Here is a 14,166-nt window from a genome sequence, read left to right as displayed (position 1 = left end):
TAATCAATAATAGATATGTCGCATCCCATTAGTAAAAAACATTGTTTTCTTGAAAACCAGCATGCAATAGGGACAGTCATATATCCCCATAGTTAGGTTCCCTGACCCCAACTATGGCATTAAAAGCTGTAAACTATAATAAACTCCCCTCACCTATTGTGAGCTCTCCTTCAGTTCCTCTTTATGTGGCTTAGAGACCTCTCTCTCGTTCACGCCCGTCAGTCCAAACGCAAGGTTCTATATGCCAAATTGAAGGAAATTTAATATAGATTTCAGAAACAAGGTAATGACAACATTCGGGATCAAATACCCTTGTCAAAACATAAAAGGGCTGAGGGTGTTTCGGATTCTACAAAAAGGAAACATCATTTTGAAATTCCGATCACGCCAATGTGACCAGGGTTCAGTGAGGGTCACAAAAATAACATCAATGTTGTAAAAAGATAACTTTTACAATGTCTCATTCTCTAAGGTTTTTCAAAGGAAGTGTAAAACACTCTATTATAGTACCCAACACACTAAGAGGAACTCAAACTAACTAGGAGAAAGGTTTAGAAATCAAGATTACCTCGGAGAAGCTATGAAATAGAGGATCTGAGGATTTTCTCTACCGAATCCTTGAGGAGGATTCTGAGGATTCCACTCCGATTAAAGTGTTCCTCTTGGTGTAGGGGTTCAATGGCAAGCAACGGCGGCTCGCGGTGGCCATCGGTGGTCGCGGGTGGTGGAAAATGAGGTTTTAGGGTTTGGGTGGTGTTTTGGAGGATAGGAGAGTGAAAAATCGTGTTTTTCACGCTGAGGAACATATTTATAATCTACAGATCTCGCTTAGCGAGCTCATCTCGCTAAGCCGGAGTCCAATTTTCACGTTTAGTGTGAGAATTTGGGCTTAGCGCAACTCCCTCTGCACTAGGGCTCGCTTAGCGGGCCAAATCTCGCTCAGCGCAATTCCCTCTCGGGTTGGAATTGCACTTAGCGCGCCCCTGCTCGCTCAGTGCAATTTCTCTCTCGCTTAGTGAGACACCAAAAGTTGTTATTTTCATAATCCCAACGGTCAGAATGTGGGAAAATGTCTTTGGAATCTCCAAACAAAATTTGAAGACGATCCAACGGTTAACATATCCGAGATCGCGATTTGACTGAACTAGGTTTAGGTAAAATTTGAAATCTCATAATTTCAACTTATCTCAACAAAACCCCACATAACTCAACATCCACATCAAGAAATTCACACATGACTAATTCAAGCCATACCTTCACTCATTCAAGTCAATCATATAGTCAAATAACATGATAAATACAATTAAACATCGATTTATAACTAGTAATATTTTAGGCTGTTACATACACTTCCTCTTTCAACTCACCATTAAGGAAAGCTATTTTCACATCCATTTTCCATATCTCATAATCATAGTATGCTGTTATGGCAAGTAGAATCCAATTTGATTTGAGCATTTCCACAGGAGAAAATGTTTCGTCATAATCTATTCCTTCCTATTGACGATATCCTTTAGCAACAAGGCGAGCTTTATAGGTCTCGACCTTTCCATCTGCTCCAATCTTTTTCTTGTAAACCCATTTACAACCAATTGGTTTTATATCCTTTGAAGCTTCAACTAAAGTCCATAATTTGTTGATCTACATTGATTCTATTTCAGATTCCATGGCTTTTTGCCATTTGTTGCAATATGAGCTTCTCATGGGCTCTTCATAGCCCTTAGGGTCATCATCATTATGATAAACCTCATTTGACATGTCATCTTGCACCATTAAGTTTAATTTATCAGGTGCATGATGCATTCGAGTAGATCTTCTAAGAGGTTCTTGTGTTGGGTTCAAAGGTTGCTACAATTGTTCTAAGATTGGTTCATTAACTTCTTCTTGAACAACAACTTGTTCTTGAACAATAGCTGATTCTTGAGCCATAATCGTTTGAGTTGAAGAGCTTTGTCCTAATTTCAAAACATCAAAGAAAGGCCTCTCAGTTTCCATCTCATATTCTTGAGTTATGTTATCATTGGTGACTTGAGTCTCATCAAGTTCAATTTCTTTACCATGGTTTCCCTCTACAAGAAACTCTCTTTCCAAAAAGGTTGCTCCTCTTTCCACAAACACTTTATGGTTAGAAGGTTGGTAGAAATAATATCTCATTGTCTCTTTAGGATAACCAATGAATCTACACTTATCAAACCTTGCCTCAAGTTTATTTGTTTGCAATCTTTTAACACAAGCAGGACAACCCCATACCTTGATGTGTTTAAGACTTGGTTTCTTTCCTTTCCATATCTCATATGGATTTGTAGAGACTGCTTTTGTAGGAACTTTATTTGGCAAGTAGGCTTCTGCTTCTAAAGTATATCCCCATAAGTTTAATGGAAGATCGGTGAACCCCATCATGGATCTAACCATATCTAGTAAGGTTCGATTTCTTCTTTCAAATACACCATTGTGTTGTGGTGTTCCCGAAGGTGTCCACTGAGAGAGAATCTCATTCTCCTTTAGATAGTCAATAAAGTTATCACTAAGATATTCTCCTCCTCTATCAGATCTAAGCATTTTGATACTCTTACTAGTTTGCTTTTCAACTTCACTACGAAATCTTTTAAACATTTCAAATGATTCAAATTTATGTTTCATAAGATACAAAAATCCATATCTAGACATATCTTCAGTGAAGGTGATAAAATAAGAATATCCTCCTTTGGCTTGAATCTTCATGGGCCCACAAACATCTGTATGAATTAGTCCTAATAACTCAGAAGCTCTTTCTCCGCTTTCAATAAATGGAGATTTAGTCATTTTTCCTTTGAGACAAGATTCACAAGTTTCATATGATTCATAATCATAATTATCAAGGTAACCTTCCTTGTGCAACTTGTTAATTCTTTTCTCGTCAATGTGACCTAGCCTACAATGCCAAAGATATGTTTTATTTACTTGATTATCTTCTTTTCTTTTGAAACTAGAAGAAACATGCATAATTGAGTTATGATTCACATCGAGTAAAACATAAATGCCACGTTGGAGATAACCATTCACATATAAATAATCATCATGATAAATTGAGCAAATGTTATTATTAAAGATAATGCAAAAACCTAGCTTGTCCAACATGGAAATTGAAATAATGTTTGAAACAAATTTTGGAACATCATAACAATCTTCCAATACTAGTACTTTGCCAGTAGGCATTATTAAAGAAACTAATCCTAAAGCTAAGGTGGCAACATTTGCTCCATTCCCTACTTGTAGATTTATTTCTCTTTTCTTCAACCATCTACTTATCAGTTTGGTCAATCTTGTTGCTTTTGTTCTTGGGTTTGGTCATGCCACCCTTAGGTCCAAGATTCTTCCTTTTTGGTACTTTGCCTTTCTTCTTGGTGCTCTTGCCAACTTCCATGATAGTTCCTTTCTTCTTCTCAGAAGCAATTTGATTCTCATAATCAATTAGCAGATTAAGCATCTCATGCAAGTCACAACTCATCTTATTCATGTTGAAATTCACAATAAATTGTGAAAATGAATCAGAAAGTGATTGCATAATCAAATCTTGAGAAAGCTCTTTCCCAAGAGTGTACCCCAACTTTTCAACTTCTCAAAGCATAATTTTTCAAACCTTTTAAAAAATATAAAAATATTAATGATATTTCCACTAATTACAATGATAATATAGTAATGTAAGAAATACTTATTTCTTTTAAGTGGATCACATAAAGCCTCTTAAAAAATTGTGAGCGAGCCACTTGGTTATCAAGTCGTTTCTCATACACATTCTAAGACAATGTATCATATACATTTTCAAATCAAAATAAGAAATATCATATCACATAAGTTCCTGGTTGTCAGGCCAATCCTATTGATATCAATAAATTAATTTTATTACTTCCCTAGGTTGTCTAGGCGCTCAGTATATAATTAATTTCAAAAACATGCATCTTATGCGAGAAAAAAAATAATTATTAATTATAAGTCTCCTGTTCGTCAGGTCGTTCCTTATGATTAAACAATTTAATATGCAAGATAAATCAGATGACAAACCTATTTATCATTTAGATATATAACAATTATATAATTACGCACATAGCATAAAAAAAATTCTCTCAAATAATTGAATGAGAAACACTGCTTGAAGCGCATACCTCTTTGATATCACATATCCTAATGCAGCGTCTTTCCGTTAAATTAATAGTTTTTGTCCAGAGAATATTAAAAGTGATGGATTTATGAAGCTTAGTGAGTAAAATAAAGCCCATAAATGCAGGAATAATTCAGGAAAACAAGTTAATTGAGGAAAGAAGGACTAATTAAGAAAAGCAAGCTAATTAAGGAAAGAAAACTAATTGAGAAAAAAATGGCTAATTAAGGAAATAAGACTAATTGAGGAAAACAGAATAATTAAGGAAATAATGACTAGTTAAGGAAATCAAACTAATTCAGAAGTCCGATAATCCGCACCTATAAAAGAAGAGAGAAGAAGGAGAAGACATACAAAAATTTCAATAGAATATAATTCCTTACAGAAGACAAAGGCTAGAAGAAGGAAAAACAAGCAATGAGAGTCATTCCTTCCCTCCATTTCCTTTCTTATCATTTCCTCCTTTACTAAATATTCCCCTCTTGCAATTGTAATGTCTCCATGACAATGAGAGGCTAAACCCCCTTTGTTGGTGTAACATCCCATTTTTTGTAAATAAATTAAAAAGGATTTTTAGTAAAAATAAATAAATAAATAAATTTTTAGAGAACGGTGAGGTTTTTATAATTAAATAAATAAAGAAAAAATAATTGTAATAAAATAATGCTTTGATATATATATATATATATATATATGATTTATTCATTTGATAGGAAATAAAATAGAGTTCCTTTATATAAAATAATAAAAATAAATAAATAGAGTAAATAATAAGATGTGAGTACCCTAAGTATAAATAGCGATATGTTAGGTCAGTTTTCAAACCGACGATGTTTCCTCTTTCCCTCATTTTCATTTTTCTCTCTTCTCCCAAAACTTTTTATTTTCCCGCAGACCACTAAACTTGTCTTAGATCTCAGACTCATTTACCGTTGGATCATTGTGAAATTTAAGCACCAGGTTTGAAACTCAATTTCGAGCCTTTTCACTATTTGGAATTTCGAAATCATGTCGGAGCTGAGAGAAATACACTTCGCATCGTAGCCTTTTCTTTTCCCGCAAAAACCCAAAACTGTCTCGGTAAAACTATGATTCCGGATTCGTTAACCGTTGGATTGTGGTAAATTTTTAATATGTGGTTCTTGATTCAATTTCGCACATCTTAACCGTTGGGATTTTGGAAATAATATCCACGGAGAGAGAAAACAGAATCGCACGAAGACAGTATAAAATGGAGGCTTCAATCCATTCTTCTCCCTGACGTTTGGGAACCCTATCAGAGCAATCAGAGGAAAAAATTGAGGAATATCAGGAACTTGCTAGAGATGCCGTTATTTCTGTTGGAAGATACATGAGCCCGCTTAGAGGTAAGGGATGAGTTTATCACAATTGGGGTTAGAATGAACATGTGTAGGGATCCTTAGAAAATTAAATTGGTTTATTTTGGGATGTTTATTAAATTATAATTTTCCCTTTATTATAATAAATACATTATTGATGTCCTGATGCAAATTGGTTGATAAAATAGAGTGATCTTGGTGTTTTTATTTTTTCATATCTATAATTTTGATTAATTGATTTTGGTATAATTGTGTGAAATTATTTGAGGGGTTTTACTCCCTATGTTGTTATAAACTTTTTGTATAAATTGTAATATTGAGATTATGAAATGGTGATTCAAATTTGAGTATGTGATAATTTGAACTTGTGATTAATGGTGAAATAGATGTGTATTGAGATGTGTGTATTGAGCTGTGAGCTATGAACTGTGCAATCACACAATTGTAAGACCCTTTAAGGGCGACGAGTATTGGGAACCCGTCGAGTTAAAATGATTTTGAAAACAATTGAGTAGTTGTGTGTATTGCATAGTTCATATGTAAAGTGTATATGATTCATGAGGTGTGATAACGTGTTAATTGATATTATAACATTGTGATTGCGATCGGGTGTATGCGATAAATTGTGTATGTATGTGATTGAGATGTTGTGTGCATTGAGTTGTGAACTATGAATTGTACAATCACATGACTATAAGTCCCTTTAAGAGCGACGAGTTAATGCTAAGTCCCTTTAAGGGCGACTAGTTAATGTTAAGTCCCTTTAAGGGCGACGAGTTAATGCTAAGACCCTTTAAGGACGACGAGTTAATGTTAAGTCCCTTTAAGGGTGATGAGTTAATGCTAAAACCCTTTAAGGGCGACGAGATAAACTATTTGAGAACAATTGAGGAGTCGTGTGTTTTGTACAATTCATAGATAGAGTCTGAGTGCTAAAATGTTTTATGGGTTGGACCTGAATCAGGAGGGAGAGGTCCTGACGGACTCTTTGGAGTGTAGGCCTTGGGGGTCACCCGGTTTGAGTGCTCTCCTTTAAGACTATGTTGATTCCATATGATTGGAGCATTCTCGCAAAACACCGTGACCGTGACTGGTCTTCCTATGATCTTACCTAGTGAGAGTGACCTGACTTGCTAGTGTTTGTCTTGTCATGTACTCCTGGGCGCCCGACGTGATTTTTCACTGACATGGTACCACATTGCATATAGGATTGAGTCTTAGTGTATATGTTGCATAACGCTTGTGTATTGATCGATATTGATTGACTTGATGACATTGTGTTTTGATCCTTGAGTACGTGAATGTTGTAAAAATGAATGAAAATGAAAAAAAAAAAAAAAGGTGGCACAACAATATTTTATGAAGGCACATAATCTCATACTGTTGTTGAGGATAAGAAACTACTGGTGAAGGAGATCAAAACTTTGGCTGGCTCCAGGCAGGAAGTCTTCTTTTCTCACATCTTTCGGGAAGCCAATTGGGGATGTTTTATAGCCAAGGAAGCGTATGGGATGTCTGAAGATTTTTCTCTCTTCTCTGTTATTCCCAATGTATTTACCTGATTCTGTTAGCAGACTCTGGGGAGTCTCGTTTTGTAGGGGTTCTTAGTTGGGGCTTTCGGCCCTTTTGCTCACAAAAAAAAAAAAAAAAAGAAACTACTGGGTGGGGCTTTTGGTGTTTCTGAAGTTGCGCTGAAATAGAGACAATCGGTTGGGGTTGGTAGTGTTGCGTTGCGTATTTGTTAAATTGATGCAGCACGGTGCACGCTGCAGTGAAGTAATCCCTTTTGGTGGTGTTGTGGGTAATGCTTCTCAGCAATTCTAGTCCACCATTTTCATTTGTCTCAGGAATCACTATGAGTACGACTACGGGAATAACTCCAAGAGATTCTCTTTTGCTTAAGCCCAACCCTTTATCTTCTATTAGTTCACTCCATTGTCTCCAGGTGAGCTTTATTTATTTTCCTCATTTCAGGTGGGAAAGAAGTAGAGGGCAACGTGGTTTGCTTTATCCAGTATTTTGCCCAAACCTAAATTGGTTCAACTTTTGATTCGGTGTTTCTCATTTTCCCTAAAATAATTGCTTCATTGCGTAAGTGTTCTCTGTTCAATTGGTAACCGTTAATGGCCTTTGGGAATTTCATGAAATAATTTTGGTGCGAGGTCTCTGAATTTCGTGAAATGATTCTTCTCATTTTATCCCACAGGTTTTAACCCTTGAATTTCCTATATATATATATATATATATATATATATATATATATATATATATATATATATATACTTTATTGTTGTTTATTGCTTTCTGATTTTGTCTTTTTAACCAGCATGGTAACAATACGATTAGAGTTCCTGTGACTATAAGAATTCAACCAGAGAGGTTTTGTCATGGTGCGCTAACCATCGGGAATGAAGTGCCACAAAATGCTGATTTTCCTCGGCAGTATTCCAGAAAAGAGAAGAAACCTTTTCCAGTTCCCATTGTAGAACTGCGACGAGCAGGGAGAGGATGAAGATGAAAGATGTGCCGATAAAACATGTCAGCACCTAAGAATGGGTTGCTGGTGAAGAGCCTTATACCGACTGCATATAATGTGTATAATGCTACTAGGATCACTTTGATCAACAATCTGAAGAAGCTGCTCAAAGTGGTGCCTGTGCATGCTTGTGGGTAATTATATGTCTTCATATTCTCTAGCATACTGTTAGCTAATGTGGAGCTTGTGTGAAATGCTGGTTAAGAACATAAAAATTACATGTTTTTGTTTTAGTTTAGTAATTGTGCTAATACTGAGATCAATTTTGTTTCTGACCTCGAAAAATATTGCAGCATTGACACTTAGTTTGAAATGATGCATAAATCTTTGTAAAACTAATATGCCGCTTCACATTCCAGCTTTTAACTGTTATTGGTGTTACTAGAACTTAAATTGGATGTTACCAATACCTCCTTCAATTTGCCATCATGGTGGGCAATTGATAGTTTCTTATTTTGTTTCTTCAACAAAGCAAAGTTTGCATACTTAGACCTTTGTGAGCCTTGCATTATGGTGTAGCTATTATACCCTTATGAAATGGATGGTATGGTTCATAGGAAGACAAATAGTTCCCCTTGCTGCCTCTTTAGTCCTTACCCCAACTGCATGGACACTTTCATGCATGCTTGCCAGAACTTTGAGATTGAGGGGATTCCCTAAGGCTCACTCATACTATGAGTCACCCTCCGGAAATCCCCTCAATCTCTCATAGTCACTATATAACATTTTAAAATCTGTCTTTGAGTTTATGTTCTCAAAGATTGAAGTTTGAATGTTTTTATTTAGAGTAATGCTATATCCTCTCCTAATACTCTTATAATAGTAGCTACTATAGTAAGTATTAAATCATATGTAAAATACATTTAATATTTTGGAATATTAAATGTATTCAAATTTTTTTTTTCATTTTGTATGTAGGAGGATTTTTAGGAAGGCGTTGTAGAAGGATTTACAATTATTCTTTCTTTTATATTTTGAGCCCAAAGAATCCATTTATGTTCATTTTCAGCAGGGCACATAATTAATATTTAGGACCAATTCTAGCTACCTTAACAAGTAACAACATACCATTTGTGCTTACCAGGCTTGAATACGAGTTGCAACTGGAAATTGACACTCCCTTGCAAATAAATGTAATTTAATGTCTCCTACTGAAAAAAGAAAGAAGTGATCAAATGTTCTGAAGCGTCTAATATTGGAATACTAACGCAGGTGGTGCAGTGAAATCCATTTAGGATCTGTTGGACATTCATTCAAGTCATGTAAAGGCACACAGGCCAACATCCGCTAGGGCCTCCACGAATGGACGAATGCACATGTTGAAGACATATTAATTCCAATTGAAGCCTATCACCTCTTTGATCGTCTTGGAAAACGGATTACTCATGAAGAGAGATTCTCTATCCCTCGAATTCCAGCAGTGGTTGAGCTCCGCATTCAAGCCAGTGTTGAAATTCCAGAGTTTCCCACCAAAAGGAGAAGAAAGCCTATCATCCGTATTTGGAGGAAGGAATTCATTGATGCTGATGAAAGTAATCTACCAGATAAAATCTCAGAGGGCCCTTTAAAACCATTACTAGCTGAAATACCTGATTAATTAAGTATAGTCCCTCTTGCCGAGGAAACTCTCCAAGCATGGAACGGGTGAGGAAAGGTGCGAAGAGACTAATGAGGATGTACAATGTGAGGGTGTGTGGATATTGCCCTGAAATTCATGTTGGTGCCCAGGGTCTCAAAGCTAAAAACTGTGAAGCCCATAAACACCAACAACGCAATGGGCAGCATGGTTGGCAGTCTGCAGTTCTGGATGATTTGATCCCTCCAAGATTTGTATGGCATGTTCCTGATGTAAATGCACTGCTAGAACGAGAGCTTAGGAATTCTTATGGCCAGGCGCATGTAGAAGTGGAAATGTGCATTCAGGCTGGTGCTGCCTTACCAGAACAGTATAAATCGACCATGCGGCTGGATGTGGGGATCCCATCAACTTTGAAAGAAGCTGACATGGTAGTTTGAGATTAATTTCCCTTATAGACAAACCCCAACTTTTGAATATAGTGTAAATTGTGTCAAACTGGATGCAATGATAATTTACTGATTTATTTAGGGACTAGAATAAGCATCACTTTGGTTAGTTCTATTTGGGGGTATATATGCCATCTAGACAAACGCTGTCATTTTCTATCCTCTGCATGCAGGCAAAAGATATATAAAATTGTCAGTGTAAGATTGATGTTGTAAAAATTCTTATTCAAGCTTATTTGCAATTTCTCTCAACTCAACTTTTGGAGAGGGGACAAAGGGGGCGGGGGACCTTTTTGAAAAATTTGCCTGACATTGCAACAATAACCACTAATGCCTGGAGTAACTACCAACAATGAAGGCTTAAATGTTTTTTTTTTTTTCCATATAATTTAGCATTTTTTTTTTCATTTTTATCCTTGCAGAAAAAAAAACTGTTTGTCCTTACAAAATGGGTTTATTTTATTTTTCGTCCTTATAATGCCTCAGACAGAGGGCGAGCCCTGGTGCAGCGGTAAAATTGTGCCTTGGTGACTTGTTGGTCATGGGTTCGAATCCGGAAACAGCCTCTTTGCATATGCAAGGGTAAGGTTGCGTACAATATCCCTCCCCCATACCTTTGCATAGCGAAGAGCCTCTGGGCAATGGGGTACGAAGTTTATAATGCCTCAGACACTTATCTAACTTACTTTAAGGACAAAAAACAAAACAAATACATTTTACAAGGACTAAAATAATTTTTTCATAAGGACGAAAATGAAAACAATACTAAATTATAGGGAAAAAAGTATTTAAGCCTCTAATATACAAGTACTTTGATAATATAATAATCCTCACATTGTACATTCCCATTGCAACAATGAATAGACAAAAAAAAAAATTGCTTTCTACTCAATCTATAATATTCTTTATGATTCTTAGTCTTATAAAATTATAAGGGCTATTGACAAACTAGTGCTCTTTAAATGGCGTAAAACTTTTCAATGGCGTGTAAGAAAGGATAGATTGACCTTACTTTTTTAAATGACCAATACACAATGATATTATTTCACTTTCAAGAGTTTTTTTAGATTAACAAATGTTAGTTTTTGTTAGTAAGGAGATTTGAACCCACAACTTCTCCTCTCTCCCTTCTCCCTTTATCACTAAAGGTCCTAACTTTATGTTGTTATCGTTAACCAATTTGGGTCAAGTTCTTGTCATTGTAAAATGCCTAACTTTCTTTTATTCTAGTAAACTACTTAATGTGATAATACTTAATTTCCTATGGAATATTTCATGCATTGCCATTTACCTAAAGATCCTAAGAAGTAGACAAAGGGTTAAGTCTAGGAACAAAAAAGTATTATTGTTGTTGTCTTCATATATTTAATTTATGTACTACTTGGATTCGGGAAGCCTTTCTACTCAATGGTCGGCCGAGAAGCTTACTCAAAATCTAGAGAATTTGGCAGATATAATTAAGGTCAGAGAAAATTTTTATCTTCAATCAAAAAGATAGAAATTTCTCCTAAAATCGGATATTATCTATTATTAGAGGAAAAATAAGATAAAATTATATAATTTTCCTATTTACATTATTTTACGAGGAAAATTGAAATCTTATAATTCAATTTTACCTTTATAAAAGAGATTATTAAGGTTCAGGTAAAATAACTAATTTTAGTCCTAAATTTCAATACTTGTTCTTTATTCACCTGCCTTTAACTTAAGTGCGTCAGAATATCTTCGCATGTATATCCCACCACTGTACTTGGAGGAGCACAAGGAGGAGCATTTCTGTAACAAATTTCTATCAAAATCAATAGGAACATTTGGTGCTGACTGTTAGACCCGATAAAACTGTGTCCGACCACACTAATTAGATCCTCGACTCTTTTAACCGTTTGACTACTTGGTCTCCAACAAGGTTCTATCTCTTCAACCCCTCATTATTTTCTCTGCTTTATTCCTGTGCATAAGAACACTATACACTACATATACCATATTTGATATATATCTAGTGCGCTAGTGATTTGGCATATTCTATACCACGCATGTTATATACCACTCATATATGCCTACGGCATGCACTGCAAACATGGCATCAACTCTTCTTAATTTCGCCATTCAATATAATATATTTACGTAATTTGTGATGTGGTTCAGAATTACATGGCCATAACCATTAGGCCATGCCAATAATGGCTCACAGATTATGTGCCTATATAATTTTTTGTATTGATATAATGTTATCTAGCATTACCATATATTATCCTACATGTTGCAACCCAATAGGCCTATATATATCATGAGATACTAATTTAATACCTTGATGCCTTGGATAGCTTTTTTATGCTAATAGGTAAAACCTTATCTGCCAAAGTCGGTGTTGACGTTGCAAAACAAAGTCGTGGACGAGAGCCGAATAATTCAAAAGGGGGACGATGTTCAGATGGCATATTTCACCCCTAAATTTGTCTCACCAAGACAGGATATTCCATCGCCACAAAACACAGTTGTACTTGTACCATTCATACAATTAATTGATACTTGACCTATGCTGCTAATATTTTAATTGATGCTACCAATAGTTGAAGCACAAATATTACAGAATATATATCAATCTCATTTAATTGTGACAGTGTCCTTAATTAGAGTAGTAGATATTACACTCTTTGAAGATGTTACGATTCAGAAATAGGATTCCTAGAGTTCAAGAACTAGAGGCCTCTCAAGAGAGAAAAGGTAAGGAAAGGAAAGTGTATTTCTTCTTATTCTCTTTTCATTGCCTATTACAACCATATATAGCTATACAATAACTAAAGGACAATCAAGGCCAATAATAGAAAGCACTAACAGCAGAGCACTAACAGTGAAGCACTAAGGCACTACAAACAATCCTAACAGAATGATTCTAACGGTTTTATGGTTCTCTGTCTATCATTCTCCGGCCCATCAAAAACACCTTGTCCTCAAGATGTGGGTAATCTATCTTATGAAAATACCTTCTTTTATAAAACCAATCTACTACAACCTTTTCAATTTTTGTCTTTTTCATCTTTGGAGAGTCACTTCTCAACCATGTCCCCTACATTTCAGTTTGGCAATAGGCATAGCAAGAGTCTATGAACATTCCTTTAGATGAAGAGTTGCCTAGCACAGTACAGGCCTTAAAAATTCTATCCTGAAGCCTTGCATTTGGTCGAGTTGATCAGGTGAGCAAATGAAGAGTTGCTTTATCTCAGACCCAACCAGGAACAAATATTGCAGCATAGGCCAAATATTGCTTTGTCCTAATGCCTTACATTCCCCACCTGCTAGGTAGCAATTTAATCTTCCTTTACACATATTTGATCCATATGAGGCATATCATATATAAACATTTGACAATTTCGATCGCCAAGTACTAGAAACATCAACCTCTTTATCAGCATCAACTTTCGATTTAGAAAGTGGTTTTATGACATCCTCAAGAAGTTCAACATGATTTTTTGAACTTAGTGCACCTACATCATTCTCAGCCTCAGAGTCAGAGCTCGAGATAAAAGTATGCAGAGGTGGTGCCATTTGTGAGATTAACTTTTTGTGGTAATTCCACATGCAAGTGTAGGCCAAAAGGAAATTAACTCCTAGAAAGCTGCTTGAATCACACCCCATGTAGATTCAAATGGATAGGTCTATGTGGATTCAATAATAGGCTAGTCTGCTAGCAAAACTTCCAAGCAGACATGCATTAATTTTGAGATGAAATCAAGGTTAGATCCACCTTCTAGAATCAATACAATCCTACCTTCAGCAAAATTCATCAACTTCTCCAACCGAATAGAATAACCAAATTGGGTGACACGACATCCTCCTAGAGTTTCACCAATAGCTGCATCAAATCCAGCAGAAACTATAATTATATTTGGATTAAATTCTTTAGCAACAGGAAACAAGATGTGGTCTTACACTGCAAAGTAATCTGCATCACCACATTGCCCATTCTCCCAAGGAACATTTATATTATAACCAATACCTGCTCCTCCTCCAATCATGGTATAAAATCCATCATCCTTAGTGTGTTCTTTTTTCCTTTATGCAAGGTAAATTTTGGTGCTTACAGGTTGTTATAGTGTGTTCTTTTTTCACTAACTGTTGGATTTTCC

The 14,166-nt window shown here is 35.7% G+C and overlaps 1 pseudogene across 1 annotated transcript; it reads left to right on the top strand.

Moving 5' to 3' along the window:
* The first annotated feature begins 6,853 nt into the window (after nucleotides 1–6,853).
* LOC100798152 (APO protein 2, chloroplastic-like) lies at nucleotides 6,854–10,258 on the top strand (annotated as a pseudogene). Its single transcript, XR_417202.4, has 3 exons — nucleotides 6,854–7,423; nucleotides 7,805–8,148; nucleotides 9,227–10,258. The product of XR_417202.4 is annotated as an APO protein 2, chloroplastic-like (transcript).
* Nucleotides 10,259–14,166: the final 3,908 nt, after the last annotated feature.

Source organism: Glycine max, chromosome 12, assembly GCF_000004515.6.
Source record: "Glycine max cultivar Williams 82 chromosome 12, Glycine_max_v4.0, whole genome shotgun sequence".
NCBI classification, from domain to species: Eukaryota; Viridiplantae; Streptophyta; class Magnoliopsida; order Fabales; family Fabaceae; genus Glycine; species Glycine max.
This window is presented reverse-complemented; position numbering and strand designations above follow the sequence as displayed.